The 13,224-nt window shown below is 40.1% G+C and overlaps 2 long non-coding RNA genes across 2 annotated transcripts; one reads left to right on the forward strand and one right to left on the reverse strand.

The window, feature by feature from the left end:
- Window positions 1–3,372: 3,372 nt before the first annotated feature.
- Window positions 3,373–4,056, forward strand: LOC134223916 (uncharacterized). The gene is made up of 3 exons (XR_009982775.1): window positions 3,373–3,643; window positions 3,701–3,787; window positions 3,993–4,056. It is a non-coding gene; the product is annotated as an uncharacterized LOC134223916 (long non-coding RNA).
- A 799-nt stretch (window positions 4,057–4,855) lies between these two features.
- Window positions 4,856–5,681, reverse strand: LOC134223917 (uncharacterized). Its single transcript, XR_009982776.1, has 3 exons — window positions 5,544–5,681; window positions 5,184–5,483; window positions 4,856–5,125 (listed from the first exon to the last, which is right to left on the reverse strand). It is a non-coding gene; the product is annotated as an uncharacterized LOC134223917 (long non-coding RNA).
- Window positions 5,682–13,224: the final 7,543 nt, after the last annotated feature.

Consider the following 13,224-nt stretch of genomic DNA (forward strand, 5'->3'; position numbering starts at 1 on the left):
CCGGAAGTTGATCTAGATATTTATCCGGACGTTCCTTCAGAAAATTCTCTTGATGTTTTTCAAGTATTTCACAGTAAATTTTGAATCCCAACAGGGTATTCTTTAAAAAGAAATTTGGAAGAGTTCAACGTGGAAATTCAGCTTAAAAATCCGACTCAGTGCAAAATCCAGGGTAGACTCGTTTTTAAAAAAAATAAGGAATTTTAAAACATATTCTCTTGAATTGGGTCCTAAAGCCCTACCTCGTTTATGGTTGCAAACGATAGTGCATCGGTCAAGAATACTTGTACCGTTGTTATAAAAATTCTGGTAAAATTCTAAATCAGTAAAAATAATATTTTTGTGTTTAAGACACAAAATTTGTCTTAAATTTTGGGCTGTGCAACATTTCAGAACGAATGAACCATCAGCCCAAAACGTCATCCCCATATATAAACTGTCAAAGGTTGAGTCAAGTGCCCTGCGGTGTTTTGCTAGTGCGTTTGAATCCGTACGTCAAACAAGACCGAAAATGTCGAGGAAGCATTTTTCATCTATTTTTCAATTTCAAATTAAACAATGTTCTTTTCGATTTTTGAGTCTAAAGAAAAACTGACACGATTAGAATGATTACATTCATCGTTCCCTGAAAGAAAATCGAATATCGATTCTTCATTTTAGGACCCAATTCTAACAATTTGAATGGTAAAAAAATAAACATTATTCAACATCACTAATACAAGGAGACTATTGAATTTACACACCTATTGGGATCTCCAGTATCCTTGCGAGCAAAGGCGTAGGATTGCCAATCCGGAGATGGTGAGTTCGATTCTCGGTCCGGTCTAGGATGTTGTCAGGTCGAAAACATTGTCGACACCCTGGGCATAGTGTATCTACCCGGATAAAAAATTACAGTAACTTGTATGGTATAAGTCATTGAAATATTATAAATTTTATGGTACACAGTACCATCTATTGTAATTTCATTGTAATTTTTTGACGATAGAAAAAATCTTTATTGTAGGCACATTATAAGAACAATACATTAAAATGTTACTAATACATTCTATTATATTTGTATTGTTTTGTATTGTTTATCAAAAATGTACAGAATGTTAAAACTATTCTATTCCATTGTTTTGAAAATCATTTTTATAGATAAAAAATAAACGATTCCTCGAATATGTTTTTCATGATAAACAACAGTTAAAAACAGTAAAGTTTCAATTGACTCTATTGTTTGAACAAAAATGTTTTTTTTTCATTTTTTTTTTATATTCTGTTAACATCAATTTATGCTTTACGAGATGTTTATTATTCTTTTATATTATCGATTTTTTAATAAACTTAAAATTTTTAATTTATTTTATTTGAGTATTTCGTAGTTTCCGTTGAGTGTGTATGCTGGCGATTTGACATGTTTTCTTCCGCACCAAAACATGAAACAAGTTTCGGAAAGAGACAGTGTTTGTTAAAGTGTTTTCTGTTGCAGTAATGTTGGAAGCCGCTGGCCAAACGGTTGAAGGGCAGATCAGGTCAGCTGACTTCTGATTCCCACTTGGACATCCGCAACAATCATTTTCCTTGATGGTGTTCGACGTGTATTTCCGGCAGCACCGCATAGTGTCAACATCCTGAATCGCAATATATGCTCCGGTGTTAGATTCAACTTAGTTGGTAAGTTTTCTTCATTAGGAACAAATAAAATAATCCTGAACAAAATTTGATTTTTTATATTCTAGGTTGAGCTGGTTGGACCACGAGAAACCGCCAGAGTATGGATCACCAGAAACCGACAGTACAGTGAAATGAATTCTTGCTTCAGAGCCACCAAGCGTCGTGACGAGGAGGGCGAAGAGGGTTTGTCACTACGAATGAAAAATGCCAATCGTGTGCTCCAGGAAGAACAAGTGCAAGAGTTTCTTTTTATGTAGAATAAGTTAATCTTAATTTATTTTGAAATGAAACCTTCGAATATTTAAGGTAAATGGTGAAAAAAAAAAATTTTACTAGTTCAGTTTATTTTTTAAGAAATGTAGTGATTGTTTCCAATTACAAATTGTAATGATGTTTGGTAAGGATGGCAGTATTTTTTGCATCTAACAAAAACTGTGATTTTTTCTCTGTTAGAAAAATTAATTGTAAAACATTAAATTGTATTGTATTTCCATTGTAGTACTGGAGTGTAATTCATTCTAAATGCTATCCAGTTTTCCGCGAGCGGTAATGGCCGCCAGCTTGCCTGCGGGTTAGTATCTAGTTTGACGTTTGTGGAGGTCAACTGCACCCACCGTTCCGAGCATTTTGATCAATGTGGTATATAGACCTGTGCAGGAGTTCATCAAATTCACTCACCCGATGGATTTTGACATTTGAGCGGGTCGTCTTATCGAACAAAAGTTCATTTTGCGTTCATTATGCGACCCGCTCAAACGTCATAATTTCTTGGGGGAGTTCATTTTGCGTTAGTCTATTAGAAGGCTTGCGTTCATTTCATCAGCACCTTCTTATATGCCACATCGTTCAGAATGTTCGGAACGGTGGGTGCAGTTGACATCCACAAACGTAAAATCAGAGACTAACTCGCAGGCAAGTTGACGGCCATTACCGCTCGCGGAAAACTGGATAGTACTTGTATAGTAAAACAATAAAAAAAAGTGGGGAAAAACATTTAAAACACATTGTTTTCTATTGTTTCGTCTATAGAAATCATCCAATTGAAGAACCGTAAAATCAATTGTTTTGCTCTGAATTTTGTATGGAAAATTTTCGATTTTTTTATTGTAAAGATACATAACAACCCCTATTTTTATTGTACCAGTCCAATTAACCATTCAATTTATCGTGCAAAACAATAAATTTGTATGCACTTTCATTGTAAAATTTCCATTACATTCAATTGTAATTATTATGTACTAAATGGTGCTGTAGCAATAAAATTTATTGTTTTTCAATGATATTTTTTATCCGGGTATTGTATAAATACTTGCTACACAAGATACATACTCATGCAATGGCGGGCATATTGAGGAAATGCTAATTTAATACTAAGTTGAAAAGCAGGCCAAGTTCCAATTGGAATATAGAGCCATTGAAGAAGAAGAAGAAGAAGACCTATTGGATTTTGAAATTTTTCGCTGATAATCATAATCTCAATATTGAAGACATTTGAAGACATTTTTAAACGACTGTGAAGACATTGGAAAATATCATCTGGCATCCCTTATGTTCATATTTTCCTTTTCCAATCTGACAAATCGGCAAAGTAGAGCGCCGAGGGGTATTTATTCAACACAGAACCGTACACTGAGATTCGAAACTATCCAAAATCAAGTGTGAAACTACTCAAATTTGAGAAATCTGCCAACACTCCCATTTTGGATATATTTTTATTTTGGTTGTTGGGTGATTTATACTTATTTTCGAAGTTTACCCTCAACACTTTCCACTGAGTTATTTTGTTTATATGTAAGTATCCAAAATTAAGTGTTGGCACTTAACACGGTTTTGGCTGAAAATTTACTTACAACCATTTTAACCGAAGCTGAGTTCGTTTCATGAAGTTTCGAACTTAAATTTCAACTTAAATTGATAATTGTGTGTGATAATTTGCCAAAAATGGAACGAAATGCAAGGTTCCGAGGAAGGTACTTCACTGCGGGTGAGTTACAATTAGTTTCTTATCAATATCTGAAATACTAATTTATTCTGCGTACAGTTTTAGGAAGGCTTAATGATTTTACCGGCAATCATCAAGAAATCACCTCGGAAACCACCTCTTTGATTTTATCACAAATCCCGCAAGGTAAGTACGACGTTATTAGAACTAATTTTTATATGTAAATACCTGATATCCCAAGTAAATTATTGCTTATTAATTTTTGCGGTTATGGGATCTAACCTCAAACTACATATAAAGACACCGGCATTCAGTGGCGTAGCCAAATTTACCTACAACTTCCTTCATGACTTTTTTCTGAGTAATTCGGCAATTTTTCTTCTTTTTACAGATTCGAAACGTTGTTTCCATCAACTATTTGATCGTGACAGCAGAGGACACGGCACACATCTTGCAGGATCATTAAAGTCATTCATTATCAATATGTCATTACTATGTTAGTTTTTCTATTTTTAAAATAGTTTGAATAAAAAAATGAAAACATGATGATATTTATAGATTTTAGTATGTATCCAGCTGTCCACGCTCGGTAATGGCGGCTTGTCGGTGTGCAAAAATCAATCGGTCGCTGTACTGTTTGACACTAGCTGGAGGAAAACTCAGTGCCGAAAAGGCCTTTTTTCCCTTCCCCTCACCCAGGAACGCCAGTGGGCTTTCCTCCAGCTAGTGTCAAACAGTACAGTGACCAATTGATTTTTACACACCGATAAGCCGCCATTACCGAGCGTGGAAAGCTGGATACGAAACAAATCCTCATTTCGCCCAAAATTTGCTACCGTAAAAACCAGATTTTTAGTAATTTTCACTCAGAGTCGACTCATTGACTATAAGTAAAAATCACCCAACCAAAGTTTTAGTAAAATAACTCAAAATTGAGTACTTAGCGAATAACTCAATTTTGAGTTGTTGCACTTTGCTGTCAAGTTGAGTGAAAAAGACTCAATTTTGAGTTGTTTCGGTTCTCCGTGTAAATAAAATTTTCTTTCCACACTCAGAAATAAATTTATACTAAATAGCTTAAAAGTCATTCTAAATGGCTATTCACCTGGTTGACCCCAAATTCGTATTCCAACCAACAATACCGGGATAGTATAACTTTAAGAAAAACATTCGCTAGTATAAGTAGGCTTTATAACTTTTTATGTTATTTAGGATATGTTTACAGTTTCTAGGTTAGGTTCGTCTGTTGTTTTTTTATTGTCAAAATGAAAATAAAAACTAAAGCATGGATTTTGCACAGAGAAAGTTTATTTTTATTAACACCATTTGATGATCAGATATGCTGATGAGAATAGATCGCTCTTAGGACCATCTGGAGGTAGTAAGCTGGAAGTGAATGCGTGTGCCTTGGTCCTTGGTTCTATGCTGGGTTGTCTTTCGAGGATAGAGAATAGTTCGGATCGAACGACATTGTCCACTTCCCGCAGGTAGACACATTTTGCACGATGCAATATGATACATAGCCTGCCGAATGAGATCAAAACGTCAGTCGAGAGATATGAAATTTATCAGTTGCGCTTACCAGTATCACTCCGTTCCGTATAAATCATCAGATGGTTATCGAGTTCCGGCAAGATCTTTGTTAGTCAGCTCGCGCCAATAGAAAACCATTAGTTTGGTGCCCGGCATATACGTGAAAATGACCATCTTTACAATCGCATATCAGACGAAGCATCAACGTGTACAACAGTACTTCAAGATTTCGAGCTATGCGATGTTCCTCCATTTTATCAGGGCTGATAGCAAGATGAATAGCTACCCGTTGCAAGCCGAAAAGTTGTAGATTACGATTATGCGCTTCATCTCAGGTTTGCGCGGCAATCTAAAAAAAATTTCACTTTAATTTATGTTTGTTCTGCATATGCAAAAAAATACTCCTTACAATTTCGCCAGCAGCGTAGCTCATGATAACGAAATCAAATATCCTTCCCGGAGTAACTTTGCCGCTGTTCCCACTTGCCTTGATGGGATAAAGCCGGTGCTGGCCGCTCCTTCTTTGTCTAATCTCACCATGTTCTAATGGTTGAGGTGTTCAGAGGTTTACCTTCCCAGTGGTAAAAAAAACCAATATGTAACAGTCCGAAAACTTACAAATTTGAAATTTTCAAAACAAAAATTTCAGCGCGTCGACTTCACTGGACTAGAGCAATGGAGAAAATGGCGTAAATGGGAGAAAATATAAAACTCCGCAAAAGACAAAATACAAACAAAAATAAGTTCGCGTTATTCCAACTTAGTATAATTAATAATTCTGGATAGTATACTTTTTATACTACGTAAAGTATAACAGTGAAAAATGTCTAAATAGGTTAATTTCAAATCTTTTACGGATTTATTTTATTTCTGAGTGCAGGTTCCTTTAAAAGTCGTTTTGAAAATTTTGTCTTGTTTTATTATTGTGTCGCCAGCACTAAATTGTATTCCGACTTCCGACGTTTTACTTCCGAACTTACTTCCGACATCATGAACGTCAGAACAAAATTTGAATTTGCTACCAAAACATTGTCGGAAGAGCGTTCGGAAGTGTGGAAATCGACTTCCGAACCTCAATTTGGTGCCAGCGACGTTGTCAGCGACAAAACAAGCTCGATTTTGTGACAGATAACACCGTGCAGTGCTGCATATTTATTTTATTTTTCCGTGTGAATCTCGTCGGAAGTGGGCCTTGCTGCCATATATTGTCGGCGTAGCACCAACTTAGAATTCGGAAGTCGGGACTTCCGAACCGAACTTTCTTCCGAAGTTTTATCTGTCAAACTAATTGATGCGTTGTTTAGCGCATCTTTAGGCGAATCTAGCGCACTATTTCCGAAGTTGGGAAAGTTGCCTGTATCTGGAGAAAAATTCAACTTCGGTATAAAAATCGGTCTAACTTTTATCCGGATAGACAATAAACAGTTTTGGTCTAAATGCACAATAAAAGATTAGGGTATCCAATCATGGTTTGAACTAACGAGCCTGGAAAAACAAAGAGACGCAATACTCCTACCTTTAACAACCTTGTGCTCGATTGGAACAACTGATTTGACAGTAAATGCGCTGTTCCAATTTTGACACTTCATCTCTTTGTTATGAGTGCCTCTTTAGCCTCTTTAGTTTGAACCATTTTGGAATCAGTCTAAATTACCATCTTATTGGCAGGAAATGAACCTAAAACAGTATGCATATTTAGGTATACTGGAAGTGATAAAGTTCATTTAAACTTTCGTACATATTGTTAAGTAGTAAAATCTAGCGATTTTAAAACGTCCTGAATTTGTACTAAATTCCCCCCACCAGTGGCACAATTTTAAAAAGCTTGTAAAGGACGCATTTCATGACATAGAAGTAAGATCAATATATTAAAAGAAAGCCATGTTTATCTGTAATCGATTGACTGTCGGACTATCAACGGGAGTTGCGGAAACTGCTACAACGATAAGCAGAGCAAACAAAGCACAGCGAACAGCGGTCAAACACCAGTGCGTCGGAAAGAAATCGGAACTCAGGTTGAAGAAACATAAATCGCGAGGAAAACTCACTTTCAATGGAACTTTATTAGTAACGAATAAAAGTCGCGTCCACGCGGATACAAAAACAATTTTGGTATGGAAAAATAAACATTGTTGCTAGTTCGGCTTACTTGTTCTGAAGCAAGGGGTGATCAAACAAACAAACGAAAAAAGGCGTAAGCATTGCTTTCCGTCACTCCTCCTCAATTTGCAGCCATTTTACGCTCAAACCCCGGGCACATCCCGGAGACGCTCGAGCCTCGTAGGCCCAAGAGGCTTTGTTGAGACGTCCGCTGCCATAACATCGGTTGAACAGTACTCCAGGGTCAACTGTCCACTGCTACATAGCTCCTCTACGTATCGCTCCTTCGTGTCGATATGTTTCGACCTTCGACTTGATCGACCAGTCTTCGCAAATGATATGCAACTCTGATTGTCCTCTCTAATAATTGTCGGTCTGATCGCTCCTCTTCCAGGTCAATTAGCAGTTTCCTAAGCCAGATTGCGTCCTGGCTGGCCTCACAAAGCGCAACATATTCGGCTTCCATGGAGCTGAGAGTCACGCACGTTTGACCTCGCGTTTGACGTCTGCTTGCCAATACGACCGCTCCGTTACCAAGCTTGATGACAAACCCCGATGTTGAACGGCGTGTTTCTGCGTCATCTGCCCAGTCCGAATCGCTGTACCCCGAAAGAACACTATCTCTACCGGCTCTCGGATGTAGGTAGTACTCTTTTATACCCTGTAAATAGCGCAGTACACGTTTAGCAGCCTTCAAATCACGTTCCGTTGGTTTCGCAAACCTTCGTTCAAGGATTGCCGCACCAGCGGCATTATCCGGTCGGGCACACACCGATAGGTAGAGCAGATCGCCTACCAAGTTTCTGTATTGGGTAACGCTCTCGAAATCACTACTAGTATCTACGGTCTTTACATACCCAGGATCCATTGGGCATTTCGCGGATTCGGCTTGACTACTCCCGAACTTGTCAATCAGCTGTTGAATATACGCCAGCAAACGTAATTTAAATGCTCCTCCTTCACGTTTCACCTCCATACCAAGGAAATAGCTTACATTCCCCAAGCAAGTCAGTTGAAATTCATCATTGAGGGCCTCAATAACTCGCTGAATCTCACTTTCGTCGACGGATGCGACAAGAATGTCGTCCACATAGACCAATAGAAACACAGTTGTGTCACGTAAGGTACGTTGATGAATAAACATTGATCAGCGGTAGACTGTTGGAAACCAAGCCGACCCAGAACTTCCTGAAGCTTCTTGTTCCAACACCTCGCCGACCGCCGCAGCCCGTATATGCTGCGTTTGAGCCGACAAACCAACTCCTACTGGCCGGATACAGCGTAACATGGCGGTTGCTTCATATACACGTCCTCTTGAAGCTCCGCGTTCAAATACGCCGTGTTAATATCAAGATGTTTACCTGCAAGTTCTTTCTTAGCGGCACAGCAAGGAATATGTGGAATGTAGCTTGTTGCGTTACCGGAGCATACACTTGGTCGAAATCTTCACCGTACTTCTGCGCATAGCTTGCGGTCCTTGCACTTCACTACCTGTCCCAACTCGTTTTTCTTCGCCTTAAAAACCCATTTTGAACCGATGAGCTTGCGTCCTTTCGGAATCGCCACAAGCTCCCAGGTTCCATTTCTTCGATGCGACTCTAGTTCTTCGATCATTGCATCCCGCCACACTTGCTTCTGTTTAGCTTCTTCGACACTGTTCGGTTCTTCTTGAAAACATTCCGCACTTCCTGCTACAATGTCCAGCACAAAATCGTTCAAATACTGGTGCCTAACACCATGGGTCTTCCTTGCCGATCTCTGTTCTTCATGATTCATGCTAATTGTCGCTCAACGAGTCGTATACACTTTCACTATCACTCAGTTCATCGACTGGTTGTGGGGCCGCTTGGCCACACCGTGATTTTAGCATTGGGCAACCATGTTTTCGTGACGATTATTTTGATTGCATTTTGTTCTAAGTGAGACGTCTGTTTCTCTGTGCTAAGAGGGTCTTCACGTACACTTTGCGGTGATTTCACACCCACTGATTCTTCTCCGTTTTTCTTGAACGGCAGGATTTTCACTTTTTCCCTGGGTGCTGCGGATAGAGCCGATTTTCTGTTCTCAAGCGAGTAGCGGGATATTTTAAAATCAATCCTATAAGCAGAATTATTTTGCAGTTCTCCGGCTGTCAAACATTTTCCGCTCTTCGAATTTCTCTTTCCATGCTTTCCATGCACGAATGCGCGAGACTCTACATGACTTTACAATGGTTTACATACATTCCTACTCCAAATCAGTTGCTGAATCTCGTGAAATCTCGCTTTTTAGTTGCATTCCTACTAATTATCCACTCGAAATATAATGTGAATATATTTGTTACAAAGAATGCAAAACTCAAACTAAGTTTATTTTTTTCCCAAATAATAACAATACTTCTCAATATAAGATCTAAAACGAACATAACCACAATCTTCAATGTTTGGCTCCGGCACAATAGAAAATATTGGCTTCAGTTTGACAAATTGATTCTATCCGCACCACCCAGCTTTTTCCATAACAGCTCGTTGCTCCTTCTCAGGAACAACCGAGAACTCCGCAACGACGACGAACCATTTCCGAGTTCAATTAAACCGTGCATCACGGCTCACAGTGATTTGTTTGGTCTCTCGATCGACAAACCGGTACCCCTTATTCTCCATGGAATATCCAACCAGGGTGAGTTTACGCCCTTTGCTGTCCATTTTAGCTCTTTTCACTGACGGTATGTGCACATAGGCTTCACTTCCAAACACTCTTATGTAACTGAGGTCCGGCCTTCTTCCCTACCACAGCTCGTAGGGAGTACGCTGGATAGATCTTGACGGCAGCCGATTCTGGAGGTAGGTGATCGTCAGTACGGCTTCGCCCCAAAAACGCTTCTCCAAACCAGAATCCAGCAACATACGAGTTGCCATCTCTGTTATTGAGCGATTTTTCCGCTCCGCGACTCCGTCAGACTGCGGTGAATACGGCGTAGTATATTGCGGTACGATTCCCTCCTTTTTAAAGAAGCTTCGCAACTCAGAGCTTGAAAACTCTCCTTCGCCGTCAGAGCGGATCACACGAGGTTTACGCCCGAATACATTCTCTATCCATCGAACGAAAATGTCACAGTGAAACGGCTGTGTTCATCTAATGTCGGCGTAGCACCAAGTTAGAATTCGGAAGTCGGGACTTCCGAACCGAACTTTCTTCCGAAGTTTTATTTGTCAAACTAATTGATGCGTTGTTTAGCGCATCTTTAGGCGAATCCAGCGCACTACTTCCGAAGTTGGGAAAGTTGCCTGTATCTGGAGAAAAATCCAACTTCGGTATAAAAGCGGTATAAATTTATTCCGGATAGACAATATAAGATGCATCACATATCTGTTGCCACTCGGAGTCGTTTGTTTCATAGGGCCACATAAGTCGGTATGGATGATATCCAGTACTTGACTAGACTTCCTTTCCTCAACCGGCGGAAACGGAGCGCGAGCCGACTTTCCCTCAGCACAACATTCGCAAACGATTTTCAAATCACATTTGCTTACCTTCACTCCAGTAGCCATGTCATCCTTCAACAGACGCTCGACCGCAGCCCAATCACGGTGGCCTAGCCGCCGATGCCACTGATGTTGGCAATGCTCTGTATGTTGACCAACAGAGGCACTCAATGACGTCACTCCTTGCCGCAGGTTATACAGTCCGTTATTTCGCGTTCCGGTTACCACTACACTTCCACTTTGATCGCATATGTTGCAAACATCCTTCCCAAAGTTTACACTCAATCCTTTCCGGCTCAACTGGCTCACGGAAATCAAACTTGATGCAAGCCCGGGTACGTACTGCACATTATCCATTTCGATTTTCACTGTATTGTCCTTGTCGTCGACACCAAACAACACGCCACTTCCGTGACCAAGCATCTGTGTACGTTTACCATCAGCGAGGGTAACCGACCCCATATCGCACTTCTTCAGTGAGGAAAAGAATGACTCATCGGATGTCATGTGAGCACTGGTTCCACTGTCAATCACCCACGACGAAAAATCACTACCGACGGTGAACGCTACACTTCTGGTTTCACTATTAGCGGCCTTTGCCCGGTGTTCCGGATAGACAATAACCTTGGCTCATTGTAGCGATAAATGTATGTGTGTGACCAAGACAATTGACAAATCATAAGTATTGATGTGTATTGTTCATGAATGTATGTTATTGTTTATAAATTAGTCCGTACTATCCAGTGAAAATAGAAAGACCGTGGAGAAACGATTTAGAGTTTATGAATAAACTTTCTTCTGCTATCACGCATTTCCCAGGGATTGATATTGTCTAGTCGATCGGCATCAGCCGTGTCTGCTGTTTTTTGAACAAACAACATGGACTAGAATATCCAGCTCTGAAGAGATCGTTCGTTGAAGACTCGAGTAGTGGACATCCTGGTAGATGACAGTGTAGAAGAGAAGTGAGCGGCGAAGAATGCTTTTATCGAAACCGTCGAGAACAACTTGGGTGATTCTGAGGTAAACTAGCCTAGGGCTAAAAACATTCTTAATAAAGATTTAAAAAAAATATTGTATTTCTAGTTGAAAACCGAAGTGAGCTCTCGCGACTATCGAGTTTTCTCCCGTTTCCTTTTGTCGCAACTACGTCGCGACTAGTGCGCATCACGGCGCACGGCGGTGGCATAGATGCGCACTAGTCGCGATGCAGTTGCGACATCAGGAAATAAGGAAAAACTCAATCGTCGCGAGAGCTCACTTCGGTTTTCAACTGGAAGTACAATACTTGGGTGAGCTGCGCACTCAGCAAAAAGAATGGATTACAAATGTAATCCAATGGGAGATTGAGGAGCGTAGAGAGGCAAAGGCTGTGGAACGGGAAGAATCGAAGGAGCAAAGTACGAGTCCCGTCAACGGTAAATATCTCTGTAAGTGGCAGTCGGGCGGTGCTGCAGGCTGGACAGGTGGGCATGGGTGGACTTCTTGAACGATGAAGAAAGGATGGCTGCAGCAACCAGAGATGTCGAGACGAGCCAGCCTCGGGCTGAAAGTCTCGATAATAAAGACAAAAAAAGCAATTACTCACTGACTTGGACAGCTGAAATGTTGGTTCAAGCACTTCGGATGGCTTCTTCAAGTCTCAGCCAGATTTCTTCAAAAAGCAGCCTCCGAATCTAAAGGGGCCTTGAGGTTGATGTGCGAATGTTGTAGCAATCATTACCTAATATTTTGTCATTCTGGTGTAAGTCAACAAGCTGGAAGTGTCCCTTTATTCGCTATTTTTCATCTTTGTATACAATGGAGTCTGTAGACCAAAGATACTTTAACAGTTTTCGAAACATTTTCATGCTTAAAAATGTGTGATATTCCATAATCAATACTAAACATTACCATTATTAATATCAAGTTCCACACCAATAGTCACCAAAACTACTGCTCTTTATTTTCACTCCATTGACACTCCATACACGTCTATTTCAAACTCCTCACTTCCTGATCTACACTGTTATTCTAGAATACCACAAAATGTTCAACGAGTATTTTTTCCACAATCTTTGCTTGCTTTAAAGAATTGTACAATGCGAGCCGCAGTTCTTCCTGTGGAGTAAAGGTTAAAACATGAAAATCTGTGTTGTAGAGATGCAAGGGATTTTCAAAAGATATTTTAGTTACTAGATAAAGATTGTCGCTTCGGTTCCCTTTGTTCTGCTGTCCGGAACATGTTGGGTACCAAGCTGTCAAATCGTATGGATTTTCCTTCTTTGACATTTAGCTCCCCTATCCTCGCCAGCAAAAGATGTTCCGGACAGCGACGACAGCGACAATCTTTATCTTGTAACTAAAATATCTTTTGATTTTCTGATAGAGTCGGAGCTTAGCCTAGCGGTAAGATGCGCGGCTATAAAGCAAGACCATGCTGAGGGTGGCTGTTACTTCTCAGCGAAATCGATACGATCTTGGTGGGGCGATTGACCGTGTACCATACCTTGAGCTGCTTTGGCAGTTTATAATTGTGGAACATAT

Source organism: Armigeres subalbatus, chromosome 3 (assembly GCF_024139115.2).
Source record: "Armigeres subalbatus isolate Guangzhou_Male chromosome 3, GZ_Asu_2, whole genome shotgun sequence".
NCBI classification, from domain to species: Eukaryota; Metazoa; Arthropoda; class Insecta; order Diptera; family Culicidae; genus Armigeres; species Armigeres subalbatus.